Source organism: Syngnathus leptorhynchus, chromosome 13 (assembly GCF_054491065.1).
Source record: "Syngnathus leptorhynchus isolate UIUO chromosome 13, UIUO_Slep, whole genome shotgun sequence".
Taxonomy (NCBI): domain Eukaryota; kingdom Metazoa; phylum Chordata; class Actinopteri; order Syngnathiformes; family Syngnathidae; genus Syngnathus; species Syngnathus leptorhynchus.
In genome coordinates this window covers 3,945,483-3,969,815 of record NC_141207.1, presented here as the reverse complement: position 1 = coordinate 3,969,815, position 24,333 = coordinate 3,945,483, and the positions used below count along the sequence as shown (strand labels likewise).

General features: G+C 38.8%; 1 protein-coding gene across 22 annotated transcripts in view; it reads right to left on the bottom strand.

Annotated features, from left to right (window-relative positions):
• The window catches only part of adgrl2a (adhesion G protein-coupled receptor L2a), a 196,481-nt gene that overhangs the window by 81,039 nt on the left and 91,109 nt on the right, over window positions 1-24,333 (bottom strand). For 5 of the 22 annotated variants that reach the window (XM_085928341.1, XM_085928340.1, XM_085928348.1 and 2 more), the window contains 4 exons: window positions 17,807-17,884; window positions 15,614-15,692; window positions 14,621-14,741; window positions 4,411-5,028 (listed from right to left, as the gene is read on the bottom strand). The exons of 13 other annotated variants lie outside the window; for them this stretch is intronic. The gene's annotated coding sequence lies outside the window, so the exon portion shown is untranslated. The remainder of the gene's footprint in view (window positions 1-4,410; window positions 5,029-14,620; window positions 14,742-15,613; window positions 15,693-17,806; window positions 17,885-24,333) is intronic. 4 more of the 22 variants (XM_085928345.1, XM_085928347.1, XM_085928343.1 and 1 more) reach the window with 3 other exon arrangements.

The following is a 24,333-nucleotide window of genomic DNA, read 5'->3' as shown; positions in this document are numbered from 1 at the left end:
GAGCGCAGTGTGAAGATAAAAGCAGCAGGTTCCATGATTCACTGCAGGAAATTAATCGACTAATACTGTTCTCTCGCTCTCTGTTTCAACGCCAAAAAACCCCACATAAGAAGCTCATTAGAGGTGATGATGGACGTTTATGCTCATTCTCAAAATGTACACAGATTCTTTTTTTTTTTCTTTTTTTCGTGAGTGAGCAGCCTCCAGTCCCATCTTTCCTCACGTATACCCCCACCTCCCTGCAAAAAAGGGCGCCTCCTGTCAGCGTGAGCAATCATTATCACATAATTTCATTGTTTTTCCAACCCTCCACTGCGTTTGATGTCTCTGGCATGGTAGCAATTGAACAGATAATTATTTTGTTGATTAGCTTAGTTTTTTTAGCAACTTAGCAGACTTGTGATATTGTGATATTCCTCTGAAAGTCCCAGGCCAGACGCTCCACTCCATCTGACTTGGCAACTAAGCTACAGTGCGAGAACAAAGCCCCAAACACAGCCAAGCACACGCTGCACGACACAATAGTAATTTAGCAGACCTATTCCACTAAACAGGCACATATGAAATTAAATGTGTATTATTAACAACAACAACAACAAAACTTAAAAGTGAACAAAAACTTTCAGTGGTCTGGTAAAGTTTAAAACTGTTTTATTGTATCGCAAACTGTTTTTTTTTATTATAAAAGTGTCTGATTGATGTTGTGTGTTAGTAGTATTGTCCAGTGGAGCTAATTTAAAAGTTTAGTTCTCATATTATTTTAAAACAAACCTAACTTCTGAATACTTTTGTGATAAAGATCATTTTATTTAATTGATTTTCTGTCAATTATGAATTGATGTGATTGGATTCCGTATCCAATTTTTAATTGTTTTAGATAAATTGGAGATATTTTCCTTGCAAGTCATGCATGTTAATTGCATACACAAATAATGCAACAGCAAAAACAAAATATTAAATGTGCATTCCATGAAATACTCAACATTAAATTCTATATTTTCTATTATTGTATACAAATATTCCCCTCCCCACACACACACACACTTTTCTCACTTAATTTTGATCTGCGGCTGAGTGCAAGAGCCATTTGGAAGACATTTACATTCCCAAAATTAGTTTGCGCTCAATAATGCGCAACCGTAACCGACTGAATATACTAAATACATAACAGCCACAGCTTATTCTTTCAACCCTTTTAAATGCTAAAGGCAGTGAGTTGAACTTATTGCAGTTGCAATGAGTTACAATAGTCAAGGACAGATATATTGCTCTGCCATGTTTATCCACACCATCCCTGAACAACAGCCCGTGTCCTGTCAGCGGAGGGGCTTTTAAGTGCTTCGCTCTCTTCTAATCCAGCCGAGACATGACTCCCTTTCCCTGGCAGACGTGTGCAGATCCCCCTTTTTCTCCCAATGCACGCCTTGCTCGTGGCTGCTATGGCGGAGCCGCAATAACTGCTGTTTGCTCACAGCCTCCCATCTCCTCTGACATGCACAAATTGAATATTTTCTCCAAACAGTGTTGCAGCTGCGCACAGATAAGCAAGAGTCTTATTCACTGCAAAAAAAAAAAATGAGAATGTTGGTTTGTGTCCATTTCTTCATTCTTGCTTCTTATTAAACCAGCAACAAAGATTTAGCAAATACATTTCTGTGATTACAATTATTTCTTTATTATTATAATGTTTTATCATTATTAAAAGTATTATATTTTTTTTTACCTGTCATTCATTCGCTGGCCTATTTTTCTCCCTCTCTGTCCATAAGCTAGGTGTACCAAGACTCTGTTTTAAATCATGCACAGCGTTGTGAAAGCCAAGCATGTGCGCAACATGTCGTAAAATAAGACTTACAATCACAAAGTGGGTCTGTTTGTGTGTGTACAATGCATTGCACTTTGCACTACTATTTCACAAAAGGCATACGGAGCCATCTAACGGGCATACAAAGCTGAGGAAGGCAGCCATATTGACTCTCGTCATCGGAGTTGAAATAGAGCCGTTGCAAGCTATCGTAGTTCGCGTCTTTGAAATTATTTCGGCAAACAGGAAATTTCTTCAGCCCATGAATAACCCTACCCCCCCCCCCCTCGTTGCACTGCAGGGACTTTTGGGAAGTGGAAACAAATGTTTGGTGGTGGTGGAGGCGGTGCGCACAGTAGCGCACAGTGTTTTACTGATTAGCAATCGTAAAATAAAACAAGTCACAAGAAAGGGAAGTACTTGAAAGAGTGCGCACCTTCTATCCTTCCCTTTCTTTACAGCCTTGTTTATTCCTTTTAACGGCGAGCAGTTATCCACCCAGCATGACTCCATGTAGGAAAAAACCCACAAACCCACAATTTATATGCCAGAATTGGCAACGGAGTGTAAATCAAAATGAGTCCACTCCCTATTCTATCTATGCTCCATTCTACTCGCTCACGAAAGAAGAGCCTTACGATCTTGACACAAGACTGACTGAGCGGAGAGACAAAAGAAGTCCGAGCATATTTGGATGGTCATCAATAAGGATTTGAAAGGTCTGCATGCCTACAATGCGACGCTTGGGATCACTGAAAGAAGAAAACATCATTTTCTCATTAGCACAATGACACAACAACAGCAAGCAAATGCTACCACCAGTCCTAGCCATTCAATATTAAACCAATAACAAATGACCTTAATAAAGCCAAAGTGCAAAGTGCTTGATGCATTATTATCATTTAAGGATTCAAACAAAGGTCTCTTTGCGTGAGCGATTCATCAGAAGAAGCCGATCTCAGTTGCTGTCTATTGTATAAGAAAACAAGTGTGGGATGGGCAAGAAGGAAGCATCAAGCAACAGCCCATAATGTCACAAATTTTGATGAGCTCTCACTCTCTCCCTCCTTTTTCACACTCACTGGCGAGAGTGTAAAATTTTAAAAAAAAAAAGTTGAGAAAATGGATGTGAGACACTTCAGACAGTTTGGAGAAGAAAGGCCGTATTGATCTATGGCTGGACATAAAATTGGTTAAAAGGGTTCTTGATAGAGAACATAAAACAAATGTATTGAAAAATATACTCAAATAAAAAATGACTATTTTAAATTATTATTATTATTTATTTATTTTTAAATCGACCTACATTTTTGGCCTAAATTTCCCTCACTGGTGGTGAGTCACAATGCAATTTTGTAAAGCTTTGCACACACAGCACAACACAAGAATCACTGTGCAATTTTGAGAGGCTTTGCACACAGCACAGCACAATCGGTTGCGACATGGCAATGTTACAGCCAAGAAGCTCCAAAATTCAGAAAACATCTTTCTTGGTAGCCGATTCCAGTGTGATTATGGATGGAATTTGGAAGAAACCAAAGTATTTAAGAGCTGCGAATCACCTCTATGGGTAAGGTTAAATCAAAACCATAAACAAATTGCATTCGTCCGCATAAAGATTTACTTTCAACTCATGTTTTGTTACTTATCCTTCAATCTGTATTGATTAATTCCTAAGAATCCCCAAATGATCCAAATTGAACAGTCACTTTGACATGAAATGTACCAAAATGCACATCAATCTTTTCATTGTGAGAAATAGACTTGCACTCACGGACCAAATCACAGCATCATTTTCATACAGCACAATTTAAAGCAGACCATCTGCCAAATGCGCGGCTAAATTTGACCAATAATTCAATGATGGATGACCGAGGAGCGCTGCTGTGCTTCGGGGGGTGCCATGCATCACCGGCCCCGCCGCGGCGTGCCGCTCACCCAGCTCCGGAACACATGCATTCAACCCTGTGCCAAAAAATTAAGTATATCATCCAATTTTGATGTATTTCTGCATAGATTCCAACAGCCACATTTATTTTTCCATTTGCCTCATTTTGCTGACATCTACCAGCCGAATGAAGCGCGCCGCCCCCCCACCCCCCACCAAAAAAAAGTAATTATTACATTGGCTAAATTTCTCCACTTTTGACCTCATGTCAAAACATATAGCCTCTGTCCAATTATAAAGGATTAGTCATTGAACGTGGTAAAAAAAAATCACTTCTTAAGTCACATAGCTCCACTAGAAATCCCCCACTGAATTTAACAAGAGGATCAATGCATTTGTTTTAAAAGAAAGAAAAAAAAAGGGAGGGAGTTATCATAGAACTGAACTAATAAGAAGAAATGAATGTTTTTGCTGATACTTCCATCTCTAAAACGTGGCCGAACATCTGTTGCACAAGGATTTTCTTTTCTGTATTTTGGAGTTATCTGCTCGCAGTCAGCGTGCGCCCGTGACATTTAAGCTGCTAAAATACAACTTGCAAAAAAAGCTTCCTTTAATTGAGTCGCAAACACGCGATGGAGTGTGCGTGCAAAAGTGGTGAAAGTTGCGACCAATTAAACTTCAAGTCATGTCTCATTTAAACTGCACGGAAACTTACCTTGCAGCAAAACCAGGTGAAATAATGTCAGAATTGAAAAATAAGAATAAGATGAAAGGGGGGGGGGGGTGTCAGATAATGTCTGATAAGGGGTCCTGTAAGGGTTTGCAGGTCTGATGCATGCCTTTCTTCATGGAACTCAGACTGGTTCTCAATCGGCGACAGGTTCTCTTCTCATCCCAGCCGTGCCTCTCTTCCAGGGGCACACTTCCATTGCCAAAAGGCGCTCTGGCCGTTCTAGTCAATTACCTTTGCCGGGACCAAGCCGACACCATCTAGTCAGTTCTTTTCTGCACCGAAACACACACAAAAAAAATGTCAATGGATGATTGGTGGCTGGCTGGAAGCACGTCTTGCTCTCCGTCCGTGGGCGGAAAGTTTTGAAGCCGATCGGTGCCCAAGCTCATGGAACAGGAGGAACGGACGTGCAGCAGACTTCCAGTAAGCAGAGCCAACCAGCCAGTGCTTCGGCCGGGAGCAGACTGCCGTGTGCGGGCAACCCACAGAGGGCAGGGGCGGCTGGAAAGCCTGGACTGGATCTGTCGGATTCGGACTGTGTGATGGCAGCAGGACAAGCAGCAGGGGCCTGTTTTATCTTGCCATCTTTTTTTCTATACTCTGAGGGAATTCAAATGAAATCATAGAGAGGATGTTATCAATACATCGTTGATTGTCTCTTTTTCTGCTTTGAGAAGCATCCTTTGCTTTAGTGTACACCAGTCATGTGCTACCGTGGGCAGTCCTGTTTAGTCAACCAATGAAAACGAAGATTTAGTTTCCACTGTCATATTACAGTGGGGGGAAAATCACAACCTCTATGACACAAAGACACAAAATGAGGCACACTAATATAATCATAATGATTTTCAATCGATAGTATGTGTCAAAATATCTGCCTTTGCAATGGTTGATTTGTTAAAATAGGGGTAGATTTGACATTTACCTTAGGGGGGTAACAAAAACGGATTTGAATAAAAAAAATCTGATGTCATTGCTCTGATGTGAAATCTAACTGGATCAACTGGATTTTTCCATGCAAAAATGCATCACCCATGGTACATCAATAAATAAAACCTAATAACCTAATTCTTTCGAATTGTCTTCATATTGATCTTAAATTCTCACAGGTGGTGCTTTTCCGGGTAATACAGCTTTGTATGAAAAAATCGACAAAAATTTAATTTGTGTAATATTCAACTAAGCAAGGGACTCTATTACTTACATAAAACAAAAGGAGGTCAATGCACAAGAGTTGCATTTTTATGTGTTGTGGCTGAGGAGTTCTTTCCTAAAATATTCTGAGGCAGGCAGGACATGGCTAAGCACCTGGCTTCAATAAAAACTGCCTTTCACCCACTGTGGGGAAACGTGAAGTTGAGTCATGCTCACCAGGTGAAGGTGAATGCAGGCAAGTAGCTGACTTATTTTTATAAGCATAATTTTACATAATAATACATGCCATTTTTTTGGGGTGGGGGCTGCACAAAAAAAGAGAAAACAGATGTAATAAAAAGGTCACCCAGTGGCAAGCATCCATAGCAGGAAAAATGTTTATTTATAAGCACAGACTAAAAACACATGTGGTGTCTTTATGGCTTTGTTAAACAGCAATTTTGCATTCATACAAGTGTGCAGTCCAAATTGCCAACAGAGGGCATCCGGCTATCCCTTTGAAAAGATAACTCAACGTAACCATCATGAGGTGAAGACAGTTTATTATTAGAGATTTCTACCAGTAATATTCTTCTCATCTCTAACGTGTGCTGCATTTGTGCTTTTATGTGTTATATGAGTCACTGGAATTGTTTATGAGTTACAGTCATCGACGTATCTTGCAGAAGGAAGCTAAGTAACACTATTTGATGCTCGCTAACTGCAAATTACACTAAGTGTATATTGTGGATAAAGATTTATCATGTAGACATTTGTATCAATTTCATGTCAAATTGAAAGGCAGTAGGGTTTGACATTTGCAAGAAAAAGTAAATCTGCTAAACGAACAAGAGTTACAAGATCATAAAATCACCGTATTCTGCACTTAGTTTGGTGTGCCAGGAGCAATTTTACAAGTAAGATCAGAAGTTCAAGGGTGCTGAGCTCACAGTCAGGCATGATAAATTTAGCTGGTTTGTACATTTTAATGTAGTTTTATTCTCACATTTATGAAAGTGAATCATCATACCTTTGGGGATTTTTTTTTACTAAACCATCACATTTGATGAAAGTTATTTAAATGTTGGTCCACAGTAAAAGAGGTGGAGATTGGTCAAACTAAATTATTATAACAATCGTGAATTCTGATGTACAGCAGCACCTCTACATACATACATCAGTGCGCAGGGAACCTAATTTTGTCCGATTGCGCAACTGCAGCGCACCGCCGAACGCGCAACCTTAGCGCGTCGCTGGTCGCATTATTCTCACAGATCGGCCGCAGAAATTTAGAAATTAGTTTTAAAGTCCTGATGTAATTTCCAAAATGTATTAAGTGGACCTCAGGACGTAGGAAGTTTAGTTTTGTCCGATCGCGCAACTGCAGCGCACTTTGGAATGGGCAACCGTAACGCGTCACCGACAGCGCAACTGCACCGCGCTGGTCGCATAATGTGACCGATCAGTCGCTGAAATTGATGTACTTTCCAAAATTTAAGTGGACCTCAGTTTTCAGGGAGCTTAATTTTGTCCGATCGCGCAAATGCAGAGCACGACGAACGCAAAATAGTAGCGCGCCGCTGACCGCGCAACTGCACTGCGCTGGTCGCATTATTGTGACAGAGCGGTCACTAAAACATAGAAAATATTTTCTAGCGACCGCTCTGTCACAATAATGCTACCAGTGTGGTGCAGATCCGCAGTCGGCGGCGCGCTACAGTTGCGTGTTTCGCGCTAGAGTTGCGCGTTCGGCGGTGCGCTGCAGTTGCGCGACCGGACAAAATTAAGGTCAGAATTTAGCATATGCCAGTCTCCTCTGTTTTATTGGCAACTTGGGCTCAAGAGCTCTGTTACCTAACAAGGCAAAAAGGAGAAGAAAATTGGCAATTTAATCATATATATATATATATATATATATATATATATATATATATATATATATATATATATATATATATATATATATATATATATATACATTTTCTATACCCAACTTAAATGCCATCCGCTGGATATGTACGACATTCCATGACTCGCCGGAACTATAAAAATCAAAACACGTTTTGTGTTTGTTTGCTGACGAGTAAAGACATGGCTCCTGTTGATTTTTTTTTCCTTTTGTCTTATCACGTGGAGATAATGGCAGATGTTTTAGACCGGCCTCAGTCATCCCCGGTGAGCAAACATACCTCCCAATTTCTCATGTGGCTCAAAGCCTGGCTCTTAACCTTGAATTGTTCCATGAAAAATGCTTATTGGTTCCTTCCCAAAATATTTGCACATGATTGACATCTCAGGCACACATGACCAGTCACAGGACTGCAACTGCGGCTGACCCTGATAAATTAGAGCTCTGTGGCCAAAGGTTTTGGTCAGATTTAAACTTTCAGAGAACAATTAACAAAGGTTCTTACAAGCATCACAACTTGTTGGTCCACTTATTTCATTCTTTTTTACCCTCCTTTTATATTATTCATTTTATGCACTACCTTGACCCATGTACTCGTGTTGCTACAGAACTAGAGCTAAGTGATTTGCATCGAAACATCGATGTGTGCAGGATATAAAATATACTCGGCAGCACACATGAATATAAACAGTCAGTTAAAACAGCTTCTTTACTTTTTCAATGCAGATAAGCATCACTGTTGCGCACAATTGCACCATTTTCAGCCTTTGGCATGACTTGGAACAAAATAAAGGTAGCTAGCAGAATGCAAAAACTTTAATATAATACTGAAAAGGTCATTGTGTGTTCGCATATTGTTAGTAAACAAATTATGCATGCTTTAAAAGGATTTTGAAGGTTGGAGTCAGAGTAACAGTAGATCCTTTGGTAACAGTAAAGTATAAATGGACTCCTCACTATAAGGGAGTAGACCCAAAAGAAAGGTTAAAAAAAAAGTCTAATTATATTATTTTTACTTCACATTGTCACTGTTGAATGCTACCAAAGCATTGCAATTTGATGAAAGGTTGTCCATCATAGAGCATATCATGGGATGATTCTATGACAAAAATGTTTATTGCACACTTGAATGAATTATTATTTATCATTCTTTAAATTATATTTACAAGACACTTCTCCGTGCTGCAGGCACAGCTATTGGGGTGTGTGGCGGTGTTAGGGTAAAGAGAACAAAATGTTAATGTCGACTTTATTATACAATGCTTTTTTTCCCCTTTGCATGAAAAAGAGCAACTGGATATTCCCAAAGGAAAGTTCCTCACGTTAGCTCATCGTGGAATCTCCTGGTATTCACGCATCAATTTTGCCAGGTTGCCTTTAGTGATCTCCTTGGATATATCAAGATCTTGCAGTAGACTTTCAATCAAAGAAATCTAGTCTCACCACAGAGACGAGTTGGTTAATATTTATGTAGCCATGGGCAACCATGCCACTTGGAGACTTAGGCTTACTTCTCCACCTCCACATGGAGCTGCCCTGTTTTTGCACGGGTTGAACTGGACTTCCTTTGGGTTAGCAATAGGCTCTGTACAGGTTCACTTATTATTTATTTTGTGTGATTTAGATCGCGTTTGGACTCAATCCATGAGAACAACTATGAACTATTAAATTTAATATGGGCTTCAGAATCGTAATTTAACAGTCGACAGAATATTTAAATCTTTTCATGTGGCAATCTAGTTGAGCAGAACTATGGTCAAACCATTTTATGCATGATACTTACCCTCCAATTTTCTCATGTTAATAATCAATTGTTGCCAGGAATTAAGGAAAAGAGAAAAAAAATCAGAGTCAAACTGTCATCATCATAAACCTTGTCAAATTTACTGTAAAGTGCAATCATGGATTTGATTCTAAACAAAAGTCATAGTTTTAAAGATAATTGCTGAAAATGTGCAAAGTCGTAATATACCATTATACTGTTTTTCATGTTGCTCGGGTTTTACGGGTCATGGCTTAAGAAGCTGCTCTGTGCCACTTGCGCATTCAGCAAGTCACCCCCTCCCCCAATATTTAAGAACTTAAACTGCCCAGTGACTTAATCAGGCGACTGGTCGGCAGTCACATTAAGTCGTTACTAATAAGTTGAAGTTGGCTTGTGTGCTTGTTTCATGATTACAGTCCACAGTAACTATTCTCTAGGCAAAAATCTTTATCAAAGATCAAGATCATCAAATCAAAATATTTACTGCTGAGAGGGTGACAATCTAACAATTTTGGCCTCCAAATTATTAAACGATTATGAGCACAAATGTAACAAAAAATGAACCACTGTTCTTCAATTGCCAAACATTCAGACAATAGTATTATGTATGACTCATCCCAGGTTAACTACTTTGAACAAGAGTCTGTTGACCTCATATACCTTCCTGTTAATATTCTTTGTTTCTCTTCTTCTCTTAACACTTCTTGTTGTTGCTGCTCCTTTCTGAATAAGTGTCACAAAAAGTTGAAAAAGATTTGCAAAGTGTTATACACAGTGTCAGACCGAGCGCTGAGGTTTTGTATAACTTTGGAGGTCTGTTTTTTTTTTTTTCTTTTTAATCAAATTCTAAATCTTACAACCTTGTGTCATTCAACTGTCTGCTGAAAATAATTGCCCAAGCATTTCCATATTACACAGAGTGACACAAACTGATTTCTTCTAGGGTGTGTTAATGTGTTAATGGAAACCTGTCTTATATGTGTGAGGACAGTTTGAGCTTTTAAACAGTTTTTGTTGAATACGATCATTTAATTAAGTGACAATGGGGTGGCACGCATATGACTGAAATCAATAATGGAAAAACAGAGCAAGACTTCAAAGTGTCCTATGCCTTCAAACTACTTCAATCAATAAAGACTTCTTTGTCTTTTTTGCTGGTTTAATTAAAATGGACTCAAGATTGGCGGCACGAGTAATCAACTTCTGTATAAACATTAAAAAGTACATTTAGAATAGGTATACGGTATAACATATGATCAAATCAAGCCCCAATGAATGATCTCATGATTGTGCTCACATTTCAGTTATTTAATCACTCTGTCTGTTCAAAATGCTACGCTCCCCCTTAAAAGAACCCAGGGCTTATAATTGACCCAGCAGACAGGAAGTAATTAAAAAGAAGTCAAACACATGAGGGGCTTTGAGATCAAATTTGAGCGAAAAAGCCAGGTTCACTTTGGCCATGTTGGGCTCTGGCTTGCACAACTGTCAGGAAAGTTGACTGTTAAAATACCGCGCTGCATAAACAAATCATCGTGTTGTGGTGTAAACATCGTAAGGCTTCTTACGACTACATTCTTTAATCAAACGAGCTGAGAAAGTTGTAGTGGAACAGCCTTTGGCTCTTTTGACGGGTGGGCTGATGTATGAGGCGCATGTTGGTTTAAACAAGAGCAAGGGAGCAAAGAATATACATGAAGAATCTCTATACAAATGTTTTGTATGGAAACTTAGGCAAGTGGAAACAGATGTGCTTCACTTGTGACCTATAAAAAATGATATATGGTCCCCAGTAATATGGTTCAGCAGAGGCCAACAGTTCCAATTTGCTTCATTTTGCCATGCTATAGGTCTGTCTTGTGGAAAAATGGACATATTTTTCAAAAGATGTGGCATTTTCACTGTAAACGCAGCCCCGCGCTCTGTGTGCTTTGAAATGATTGAGTGAGACACCCGTTCACTCACAAGTGCAACAAGTAGAGGGGGGGGGGGGGGGGGGAAAGACAGGCACTCTGTCAAAAATGGAGCTATCATAATTAGAATTCAACAAGCTGATGTATTATAATCAGGAATTATAAAACATTGGCCAGCAAATGAGAACATCTGTAAGTTTTCATCCTCTCTTGCAAGACTTTTGAAAGAAATCTGAAAAAATAAACCCGCATTTTTTCCACTGGACAGTTACTCTTTAATTTTCTCCAGACTTGAAGATCAATATCCACAATTGTTACCACACGACAAGAAGAATGTGTAAGACTACAATGTCATGCCAACAAAACAAAAAAATAATGTAGCAATCACATTTACTAAAAATAAATACAAAAAGAATTGGCATGACTAGAAATTACATCCAAGCTGAAATGGCAACTATAAGAGAAATCTATGTTAATATTGCTCAATTTTTATGTTGTACTTTGCAAACTACCGTATTTTCCGCAATACAAGGAGTTACCTTTTGCACAAGCTTTGAACCCTGTCCAGTGTGTCTTATCTATGGATTTTTCATGATATTGTATGAGTTGTGCATATTCTCCTACATATGGAAATTAAACATAAAAACACCTGCGGCTTTTAGTCCAGTGTGGCTTATGCAGGAACAAAACTGGATTTTTCCCAAATTTTAGTTTGCGGGTCTTGTATTTGGTGCATCTTATAGTCCAGAAATTACGATAGTTGAATCAACAGCACTTCTGTAGGTTGCAGAAAAGTAGTGCAGCCCATTTTTGTGCATTTGCTTCAAGGCAAACTAAATAAATAGGTCACTTAGAAATAAGTGAAAGGGATCATACTATGTATTTTCTGGACATGGTTGGCAGGTCTAACCCTAACCCTCAATCATGCACCTCATATACATGGTATCAGTGTGCCTTTCAGATAAAACCAGGCAGAAGTGGCACATTCTTTCATGTGTGTTCACAAAGCAGTTGCCACTTTATTCATTTAAACCATTAGTGGCAATGTCAATGCCAGCGTTTGTGATAGTGACAAATGCTTTTAACACAAGGGGGTGTAAGCTGCAAGTCCCGGGTGTTATACTTAAGTGTTAAACTTTACTCTCTGGTTGAGGCCTCCAGAAACAAAGATGGCATTCTGTCTCTGACAACAAATTCACTGGTATACTTTATCTCCTAATCAATGGTGTCTTCATTTCATTAAATGGACATTTTTCTTATTTTTTTGTTGATTATTGCACATTGTCCAGGACTATGTTCCTCAAACCCAGTGAGAAATTATGTAAAAATCTAATATATAGTACATACATTTGTTACATGAGTGAATGCTGAACAGTTTAAAGGATTATCTGAAACATCATCAAAATAGCTCTGCTGCTGAATGACAATTATAGTAGATATAAATAGTCTTACCATGCAGTGTAAGTAGTGTTACTGGTTGAGCACAGTAAGTTCAATTTGCTGAAAAAAAATACATGTGCAAGAAAATCTTATTTTACCTGTGGTGACCATAATAAAAATCAACTTGCTTAGTGAACTGTGCTGAGGCTAATCTGTCTGCGTTAATACCCTCTCGTTTGAGCAGGAAACAACTTCAATTGTTCTCCCTAATGAAGATGAATACTGCACTGCAAAGACAGTGGACAATATGTGACCTCAGTAGTCCCTTTAGAGGTCAATAATCTTCTAGAATAATTGCCTGAAATTTAATTGAGGCAAAATCTTACTGAAGCATTCATCATTGTGGACAGACATTACTCCCTTCAATTTTGGATTCCGATTAATTTGACCAAATTAAAAGTAACTGCTTTGTCAAAGTATAACGGAACACAATTATAAGTTTTAAGTACATATAGCTTATTTCCATAAAACATTACTGTTCCAAACACAGAAGGTGATCCCCAGGGTTTAAAAAAGAATGATACAAGCTATAGATGCTTGAGCTTATTAGCAAGTCAACAAAGTTTTGTTCAAACTTTTGCAAAACAAAAATATACATGCTTGTAATCTCTGCTAGAATGGACGGTATCAAACATTTTAATTTACACAGTTAAAAGTCTGGAATGAGTCACTCTAATTATTGAACTTAATTATTCCAAAAGCAATCAAATAGTTGGCTTGATTAGTAGCGTCTTCTTGAGAGAATCCAAGAGTGGAAATTGTCATGTAAAGGAAGGGCATCTCTTCATTTCTGGGGACAATGCAGTAAATTGTTCTGTCCCAATTTCTCAAGAGATACTTTGTAATCAAGGCTAATTACTGTTGCGTGGTAAATTGCGAAGGGAACAAAGTTGCTGTTCCTGACTTTGAGGGGAAAAAAAATAGGATATACATGCACATCACTGAGGAGCACTTCAAAAATATTCATCCGTCCCTGCTTGTCCTTCTTGTTAATATGTACATACTGGATGGATAGATGGATGGATGGATGGATGGATGGATGGATGGATGGATGGATGGATGGATGGATGGACGGACGATGTTTCTTTTTTAGTTTTAGTTCATCTGCTCACTGATGCTTTGACCAGCTAGTTGCAATAGAATGTTTAGAAATCGCGGAGACATTATCTTGTTTAAATGTGTCTGCATTTGTTTTCAAATAGAGGACATTTGTCTGAGATGTTAGGGTTAACAAATACCTGTATGAAAGCAGCAGAATAAATAGGGTCAACATGATAAATGCTATAAATTTTCCAAAGGCAAAAGAAAATGGAAATAGGAAATGTGCAAGGGATCCGATCCATATTTCAGATGATGGCAAAGGCTGGCCATGTATAACCTAACACTGGGATGTTTGATTAACTGTGTTAATCATTTTCCATCTGCACTGGGACCCTGCCACTGCCTTTTGATTAAATTCTGACTAGTCTTGCATTGTTCATTAGATGTACTTGTCATATAATTGACTGCCTTCAGGCATAGGAAATATACATTTTTATCTCTTGATGAGAAAGTGTTTTAATATTTTGCCATTCACTTTGCATCTGTCAGTCTTGTGTGGAAATGACTTTAAAATGTATTATCTCGGGTGGGGGCGGTTGTCAGTAAGTTGGATAGTTAATTTTTGGACATGAACATTTTAGGGACTTTTTCATCAAAAGCGTTGTCCCGGGTGTTTCATATTTTGATCTCTTTACTCTCATAAGTAAGAATGGTCTTTGTAATGATTTATAAATTACAAGACACACAAAAACAGGATTTTTGTTGGCAAACTCCAGACAGAAAGGCCGGTGAACAGTGAAGGAGCAATTTGTATTTATGCCTTTCATTTTTTAAGTGTCCAAAAATAATGGGACAAATGTTCATAAGTCAAACTTTCATTTATGAAAACCAGGTAATACCAGGTCTTGTTTGCAACAGTCTGTAGCTCTTACTTGTTATTGCCTACATTTCCCTTCCGTTTATTCTTCAGGAAGTGAAATGCATACTCACTTGGATTCAGGTCAGGTGACTGACACAGCCATTGGATGATATCCAACTCCTTGCATCTGCTATCCATCTACATATCCATCTATATTGTGAAGCGTCGTGCATACAGTTCTCAAGCAATTGGCTGAAAATGAGCAGAAAGTATTGCATAAAACACTTCAGAATTCATCCTCCTGCTTTTGCCATCATCATCATCATCATCATCATCAATAAACGCAAAGGAACCAGCTCCATTGACAGACAGACATACATCCAACTACCAACATAGATGTGGTGCATTACTACTAAAATGTTCACTTATTTAGTTTTCTTTCTATTATCCATCGGTAATATGCTGCGGTTAACATCCTAATCTGTACAGCTACAAAACTAGTCACAAATTCGTGATGAGATTAATCAAAAATGAACGACTGTTGCAATTGTATGATTTACCTTATGCCCTAACGTTTCCTCATTGCTCACAGATTTTGTGCATTTGCATAACATCATGCAGTAGAATGCATGAATAATACCTTTTCATTATGAGGTCTTACTGCCATCCTTCCTTTTTAATTACTTCTCAGCCCGAGTGAATCAAATCATAAAGTTGTCAGCCTTCACTAAGAACTCAGACCTGCAGCGATAATGACATCTGACTCAAGTGACAGCACCATGCTGTGTTCTTCCTGAGGTTAAGGGGGTGTGACTCCAGGCAGATCAACATCATATTTTCTTCTGGCATTTAATACAGTCTTGTTTGTATGGGTCCTAATACACAAGCACACCAATTTATATGCATATGTGTCACATAGTGACAGAGGGTTGTTTCCTCAGGTACACATTTGACAATATGATATACAGTTGTATGTCTACCACTTAGCTGACAGTATTGAATTTTGGTTTTTGTTTAGAATGCTACCTTGAAATACTGTCACATGAGAACTCATCTGCGCATGCGTGGATAATTCATTCAATCATAAACAATGAAATATTTTTCCATCAATGACTCATATTTACATCGTTCTACAAGGACGCTCTCAGGATGTACTTGGAGTGTCATCACTGTTTATTGTCACCACTATCTTCCCACTCATGTCTGCAAAAGAAATTGAAATTAGTAAAACAACTACTAGTCACATCAGTTGCAGTGACAGAATCCTAATTCTCCAGCCAAGCTGCAGCAGCTATGAAGATCACAGAGGAGCAGGTTGTACAAAGAACAATTTGATTTCAATACTGATACGAGACCAAAAACCGAGACCCAAATCCAGATGGCTAGACACCATCAAGAAAGACGTGGGAATGAGCATCGAGCAACTGAAAGGAAAAACTGTGTCAAATTGCTGTTACAGTATGCATGGATTGGGGATAAATTAGATAGTGACCCAGCAGAACCAGAAAACAGCCCTGTGGTGAAAAGAGCTTGCTGGCATCGGGCGGAAAAACAAAACACACAAAGAAAACATTAATCTATTTAATACTCTTGAATTACTAGCTCAATTAGTCATGGCATTTCTGTTTCTAATACGCAAGTTCTCTGTTTCTAATAAGTGAGTTCTTCATTCATAACAGGAGGGATGACCACATAGATTACAGGGCATCACCAGCTTTTGCACTCCTTGCTTGAGTGAGCATGCAAAAGCACAGTGTGCCATTTCAGCCCATGTCTTCGAAACGCTATTTCCCAATATTGAATAACTTTGTCAAAATACATGTTTCCGATTCCTTTGGTCAAATTTGAAAATGGGTAGCCATGTTATAACAATATGAACGAGAAAGACAACATTTGATTAAAATGCTTTGAGAAAGTTAATATTTATGCATGTGGGTGGTTCTCCCCAAATTAGGAGCATGAACCCGTAGGTCACTGGTCTGTCATGGTAAACATAAGCTGTTGGAAGCTTTCCCAGCAAGGCCACCATGTGGCAAAAGCTCAGTCACCGCTGCATTCTTGTGTGTCTTACTATTAAGACCCAGTGAATACCTCGGCCACAATGGTCATGTGGTCAATAAGGAGGCAGCAGTGGAAGCAGGTCAGACTCAGCCAAAAGCTGAGCACTGGAATGGATTTATTAAGTCACAGCTGTTGCGCAAAGAATAATGAAGCAAGGACTATCCGAAAGCCTGAATAGGATTGGTGTGAAACAACAATCCTTGGATGTCTGATAGAATGCAGTTATATAATAACTTGCTTTCTGAGGGATGAGTAAATATTGATGTTTTTTGTCCAAATTATAGTGGAATTAGAGACAGGAAAAAAATCAAAAAGGCTTCATCCCACTTTTTGTTCAGTACCAATGTGACTACAAAAAAAATACCATGTGAGCCACAGGCTGAATATTGTGTGTTACTGTTTAATAAAAAGTCAACGCTCCCCAAAGGGTCTTTTTTATGTGGACACACACACGTTACAAAACCGAGTGAGGTGATGGCTTATTGGACAACGTGAGGGGGCTTGCTTGCGTGCTATTGGCCAAGCAAACACTTGCTTTCGGAAGAAATCACTTTGCAGGGTCTTTAAGTTAAGCAATTTATCTTTTGGTTAATTCACTATGTCATGTGGCCAGTGATAATGAACAACTGGAAATTAACTCACGCATCTATCCTGACTGCTTCATGGAAAATGGCTTGACTGACAATAAGTTGACATTAATAAAAGATAACACTTATCTGCAAATGATGTCTCAACTAAATGTGTGACTTGAACAATTTATTCGACATTATTCCATTGATTTTTGTCACCTACAGATTGAATATGACAAGCGATTAAATGCTTTGGCATCACAATGCCACTCAATGGCATCATAGAAGGCGAAGCCTCCGAATGGTTTAAGTTTTTTAAAGTTATAACACCCATCCACTCCCTCACAAAGCAATCCCCTGCTGCTGCAGCCTTGATACGGCATTGCTAGCGCCATAGGAATAGATTGGATTAGGATGATAGCCAACTGTGCCTTGGAGCCCATGCTCACAACCACTCCTAGTTCTCATGTAAATGACACCCCAGGTCATCAGATGCACCAAAATAGAATGGATAGAATGCATCAATTTTTTTCTTCTGTCTACAAGAGTAAATAAGTAACATTGCATTTTTTCATTTGACTCATAGTTGCTGGGAAATTCCAGTTTGTCTGTTGTCCTAATGTGCTACTTTGCCCGAGGTTTTCCTAAAGCTCCGTAATTTGCATTTTGTCTAGAATTCCTTTTTACCTTAAGTCTCAGGCATGGCAGTGTTTGCTTTGGAGCAGAGCGCAGGCTTGAGTCCACCGACAGACATCACATTTTAACCTGTAACAACAAAGTCCAGCAAGTACAAAAAAATGAAATACTCAATGCTAAAAACACGACAGCCACAGCACAATAAAATGGTCTGTTCAATTTTGTTGGCATATATCAATTAAATATATGTACAAGGGCAGGTTGAGTTGAGGCTTAAGTCCAGGTCAACAGAACTAGTTGTCAATCCAGAAGCCATGTGTCAAGAAACCTAGTCAGTTCAACTGACAGAAAGAGTGCTTAAATATTTATTTGGCTTTAGGTAAAGGTACATCTTCACATGACCCCTCGTCACTCTCAAGCGTTTGTGCATTTCCATACTAGGGCCCACCTGGATCCAATAAGCAGAAGTCACCAGAGCATTTGGTCTGGGCAAAATGTAATTAAACTTTGTGGCTTCACATGCAATTATAACAACAAAGTCTCGGCTTTATGAACCCAGACTACTTTGTTAAGAAAGGAAACTAACATTTGTGTTTATCTTTTCAAATTAGCTGGAACCTTCCATAAAATTAAATCACATCTCTAAAGGATTCTTCTATGTATTTCCAAGTCACATATTCTTTCTGAATTCTCACAGTCATGTAGTTTGTTTAAATAGAGGGATCATATTATGAAAGAGGAGCAAGTCAGCTGCCTGAGATAAGCCCGATCGTGTGTAATGGTTAAACTGGTGTTGGCTCATGGAATATGTCCCATGGTGTCAGATAAAAATATATGCCATGGAACCCCACCCCCTTAACATACACATGCAACAACGAGCTCTCTCAACAGCACCCCCACACAGCTGTCTCTTCCCTTGGGGACCCAGTGAGGGCCAAATTCATAGCCACTGAAATGAGCTGCTAATCCTCGTACAGGCTCCTGAGCATATTACAATGCACAGTGTCAGCCACTGCGTGAGCGCGTGCTATCATCATACATGCATGCATGTGAGCGTTAAGGCATGTGTCAATCTGTTTGAGTGCCAGCTGCATAAAGCAGTAAGCATAGAGGAGAAGGTGCAAATGATTGTTGATTCCCTCTGACGTGACCTCGGATATGATTAAATATCCGCTTGAAGGCTTTTCCAAGTGCACATTCAATTCTCACCCTGGCAGAAATTTCACTTTAGTGTTGGAGCCTTGCTATAGTGTTGGAGCCTCTTTCACTGAAGTCATGATTGCTGCAGATAAATATGAACTGAAGGAAGGTGTGTTACAAAAGATGGGAGGTTGTGGCTTCAGGGTCTCCGAGTAGATAATAAGCATAAACTCACCACCTGAGGACTGCTCACCTCCAGCACCCTCCTGAAACATGTCACAACCACTGGCACAAATGTTTGAATGAACAGCTAATGTTTATAAAAAGCCATAAAAAAACACATTTGCAAGAAATTCAATGCCTTCGACATGTTCACGGTGATGTTGACCTGAATTCCGTGTATGCTGTGTGTGGTAATAAAAAATGAGTAAATGGTAGCAGGTGTCATAAAGTTAAACATGTGCAATAGACCATAAAGTAAGGATGTTTTGAATTTCCATTAAAAAAAAAAACTATACTGAAACCTGTTAGCAATAAGGTCACATGGTCCATGTTGCAAGACCTCAGACTACCTCACAAGACTTCCGTTTAGCAAGCATCAATGTATGAACTGTGTAAATGTTTGGTTTGTGTGCGTGTGTGTGTGTGTGTGTGTGTGTGTGTGTGTGAGTGTGTGTGTGTGTGTGCACTATTAAGTTACAAGAGATGACATTCCAAACTTATTATTTTTTTCCTCCCGTTATTATTAAAGTGGATATTTGTATATCTTGTAAATACGCAACTGCTATGTGGTTAGAATCTAACAAAATGTCAAAATAAGATCAACTGATTGATGAGCTTCAAGCACATCTCCAAAATATGCATTAAAATAAATTGTCACATGCCTATTTTGTTAAACTATTACTTCTATACCCCGACTACAAAACAGTATAAGCTTTGTTGGACAGAACCTACGATACAGTCTTTGCGTTGGAGCCCGTAGGTTATTCAGCTGTACCTAATTCTGCGGTCAGATACTTGTGTCCATCACTAAAAAGGAGAGCAGACTGTCAAAAACAGATATATTTCACAGGAAGTAGGAAGGTTATAAAAAATGAATTTCTCTGCTTTGAATTCCAAAATCATGACTGTAACATCATAACGAGGGCAATTTTGACTGCTACCTGTCCATGACACATTGTCCTCATATCCATCAGTTTTCATCCTGAGACTGCAACATCTGGCGGGTTTCTCACAAAAACTCAAAGAGAGAGTCATAAACCTTTAAACATTCCCGCTCGAAGATGGCGAAAGTAGACAAGCGTTGGTCTTTAAAAGACGAGCCGGAAGAAAAGCTCCAGTTCGGATCAATCATCGTAAAGAAAAGCTTGTTGAGGATTGATGCATGCCTGGTAGATTTGGCTGAGAGAATTGTGTACGTGATCAGCAATTACGCTAATGACCGTGCTGACATACGTTGTGGTGTAGGGTTCAAGCGGGTGTGGAGAGGGCGGGTATGGCAGGAGTAGACAACGCTTTGCTGAAAGCCCTTGTCGGAGTCTTTCAGTGACGGCTTGTCAACAAAGCACTCTTGTTTCACTCAGACTTGGGTCTCAGGTAGCTCCGGTGGGCCGTTTGAGTGCCACGTGGCATTTCACTTGCGTCCGGTGACTTTCACCTTTCCATACACGCCTCCATCTGCCGTTCTTTCCACCTTCTGTTCTCTGCGTATTTCTTTCTTGACACCTGAATCTCTTAGCAACATGATAAATCAATCACATAGAAGTCTAATTTGGCTGTGATTTTATGCATCATGCCTCTTAAAAAAGAAATGACTGAATTAGACTTTTTAAGCCTTAACATAATTGCCTATTATCATACAAAGTATATATAATATATCTTTCTGGGGGGTGTTTTTCTTTCATTTAGGATATGAACATCGGATTTGTGTATTAACATGAAATAAGTCAAAATATAGAGAACAAGGGGTAGGATTAGATATGTTTTGGAGTTTTCCGTACCCCATTTTGAACATGTAAAGTTTGCTTCACGACTATTGATCTGTTTTTTTTTTTTGGTTTTTTACACAATCAAACAGTATATGTGCTCAGCATCAAACTGTCATCTTTAAAATGCAATAAAGTATGCAAATGGAAGTGCATAATAAATAAGTGATTAATAATTCAGATGTGACATTGATTTGTTACCACCCGTCACTGTGCTTGTTTTTTTTTTGTATAATAAATAGACACAAAATAAATATTTCTCAGTGCTTTGAATATGACATTGGTGAGTGGCCTTTGCAAAATAATTGAACAGTTGTGGTTCTCTAATTGCATTCAATATTTTTTTTTCTTCACACAGGAACTATTTGAGTACCTCTTAATATATTGAATGATTATGACTATATGCATGAGTGTGAATTTGCTTAAGAAAATACAAACAAAATGGTACAACTATTCCTGTTGAGTTCATTTTTCTTTGAGAAGTGTGTGGATGTATGTATTTTTTTTACCTTGCTTTATGACTAGGGCCTTTTGAAATTGAATTTGGCCTGCTGCGTCGGATTCAATCGCATACTGTGCTACAAGCAGGAATATTGAACTGAAGTGATGTGGACGTATTTCTATTGGCAAAACAATGTACTATTGATGAATGTGTATACTTTGTACTTTATTTTAGGTTTCTTGCCCTAATGACCAATGGCCTCAGCAAAAGTAGTTTTTATTGCGTTGCCTCACTCGTCGTGTATGTGCAAGCATGTGTGTGTAGGTAATTTACAAATTGTTCAGAATTTAAATAACTGATTCCAATTGGCCTAATTACGGGATATGTGCATCAGTGTTTAATGGGCCGAAACCAGCGAAATGAGAAATTAGCGGTTTGCTAATTTTGCTGACTGATGAGACCGCAGCAAAACCATTTCTTTGGAAAACACACGGAAACATGGAAATGGCTCTAACTTGACTTGTGACTCAAAAATCTTACAGCAGAAGAGAGGATCCATTTGCATCTGGAAAGAGATAAAAAAAAAAAAGGAAAATTTATATAAAAGTAAATATTGAATTCTTATTCTGGGGTGGAGACAAGAGAATATTCTGTGAGAAATTGGTGTAATTTGTTCACTTCTACTTCAAATCATATTTTCCGATTGAAACGAGGGGAAATGCCAATAATCGGTTCCAGCCCACCCCCCAATAAAAAGATTGGGCACTCTGCACATTCATTACAAGGCTCCAACAACAGCACTTTTCTCACCAAAAAAAGGCAGGATGCTTGAGTGGAATATAATAACATAATAATGTAATAGTCTATTCATACAATATGTCAAAGCAAAGATGAGAGGTGAATACAGACTGCTGTGGTGCATTCTGAAAGACCTGAATCACTATATCTATTCTTCGATAAGGCCACTGCAGCTTATCGGCCAGCGGGTAATTTCAATTAAAAGGGGTTTTGCAAGACAAGTGGTTAAATACCTTTGAGACAACCTGTCACCACTGGAGAGGTAGCAGGCTGACTCCACAAGACTGGGGAAAGAGGAACGAAAGACTCGCAGAGTGCTGCTCCAATGGCCAGTAGGGCCACGTGATGCACATTATTGCATTAGCTGGTCGCCAATCGCATAATGAACTCTCGGACAGACAAGACAAAAGTCTGGCCACACCCCTATGGCGGGACAAAAGAAAAGCTCCAAGAACGCGATCGGTAGGATTAACAATGAAGAAGCCCCGAAGGGAGGCAGAGAGAGGCCTTTTTCCAGAGAGAGATAGGAAGATTCAGGAGCTTAGCGTTGTCAAATGTTTTATTCAGCCATGACCGTGAGCGCCGCCAAACAGATTAGCTTGTTTACCACAGGTTCTCATTTAAGAGATAAATCTTTAAATGTTGGATTTGGCAGGGAAAGAAGGACATGCATCTATTTCACACTAGGTAGAAGTGTGTGCATTCGTATGTATGGAGGAGAGTGGCTGAATGCCTATATGTAACAAATGAACAGGAAGGCATTCTTACCTTTCCTGCCAATGTGGTAAAATCTAAATTATCTACAAAATTCAGAGTATCGATGCGGGAATCTGAATTGGATTTTTTTTTTCTTCAAAAGAACAATTTGCTTAACATGAAAACGTGAACATGGTCTTATAATCACGCTGAAAGTTCTCTCGATTAATGCCAGCTCTAAGCAGACTGTGATCAATATGTGCCTGTATTACTCACCTCATGTTAGATGAGGATGAAGATACCCTCATGGCACGCAGGTTTAATGGCTGCTATAGTGTGTGTGTGTGTGTGTGTGCGTGTGTGTGTGTGTGTGTGTGTGTGTGTGTGTGTGTTGGGGGGGAGTGAAAATTTGAGTGTGTTCTTTGTTGTAGCTCAGTGGAATTCATGCCTCTTTCACTCTCTCCTCTTTTTGTCTATTACGATGGGGGTGATGAGGCTCCCTTGGGCGTGTTAAGCTAGAGAAGCTCAATCTCAGAGGATAATCATCTTCAAGATACATCAACAGTGCGCTTGTGATTTTGAGCATCTTAGGGGAGCGCAAAAAAGAAGGAAAAGCAAGACAAAGTAAAAGAAAAACAATTGGACTGTAGATTTCATGACAGCTTGATACTGAAAGTAGAATTCACTCTCAAAGTAGAAATTACCTTCAAGTAACAGCTGCATATTGGATGGTGCACTAGTTTACAATACGAATTGTGCATCCGTCACTGTAGTAAAATATCTAACAGAAAGGAATATGAATATTCCCAAACTTTTGTGATATGTTAAAAAAAATCTCATCTAGTAAATTATGAAATTACAATGTTGTCTTATTTGTTTGATACACATGAAGCATCTTTGCAATCCAAGTAATTTATAGTTAAGTAAATCTATAGCAATTGAACACATTAATCTTACAATTTCATTCATAAGTGTAGGATAATCCATCTACTGAATTAAGTAATTTGTCATTCAACAGCATAATAAAATCACACTTTACTCTTGACAATAAGCACCCAAGGTTTGACCAAAAATCCTCAATTGTCTGTCAGCCTGTTAGAAAATGGTTATGCCAAGCATTCTACACCATTTCTAGTCTTCAGTCTTGCTCTTGGCAGAATTGTAGTAAATGACGACTGCGAGGGCTGTTTCATTTCCCAAGATGGGATTGGCACAAACTTCCATTTCTCATCCAACAATTGATAACTACTATATCCTCTGTGACCCACTTTCTTACTAATGAGAGGCCATCACACTCTTGGTATAAATGTCTGGCGGGAAATGCTGTCATTTCTTGCTTGTGCTTTATTGACCTTATGGGACAAACCAGGCATTTCTGCCAAGTGGCATGTGTATGAGTTAGGGAAAAAAACAACAAACTACTGTAGGGCAACTTTTAATAGAACCAATGGGACCTGTTTGTGTGTCCAGATGCTTTATCTGTATACACTACAATATCATGACAGTGGCAATACAAA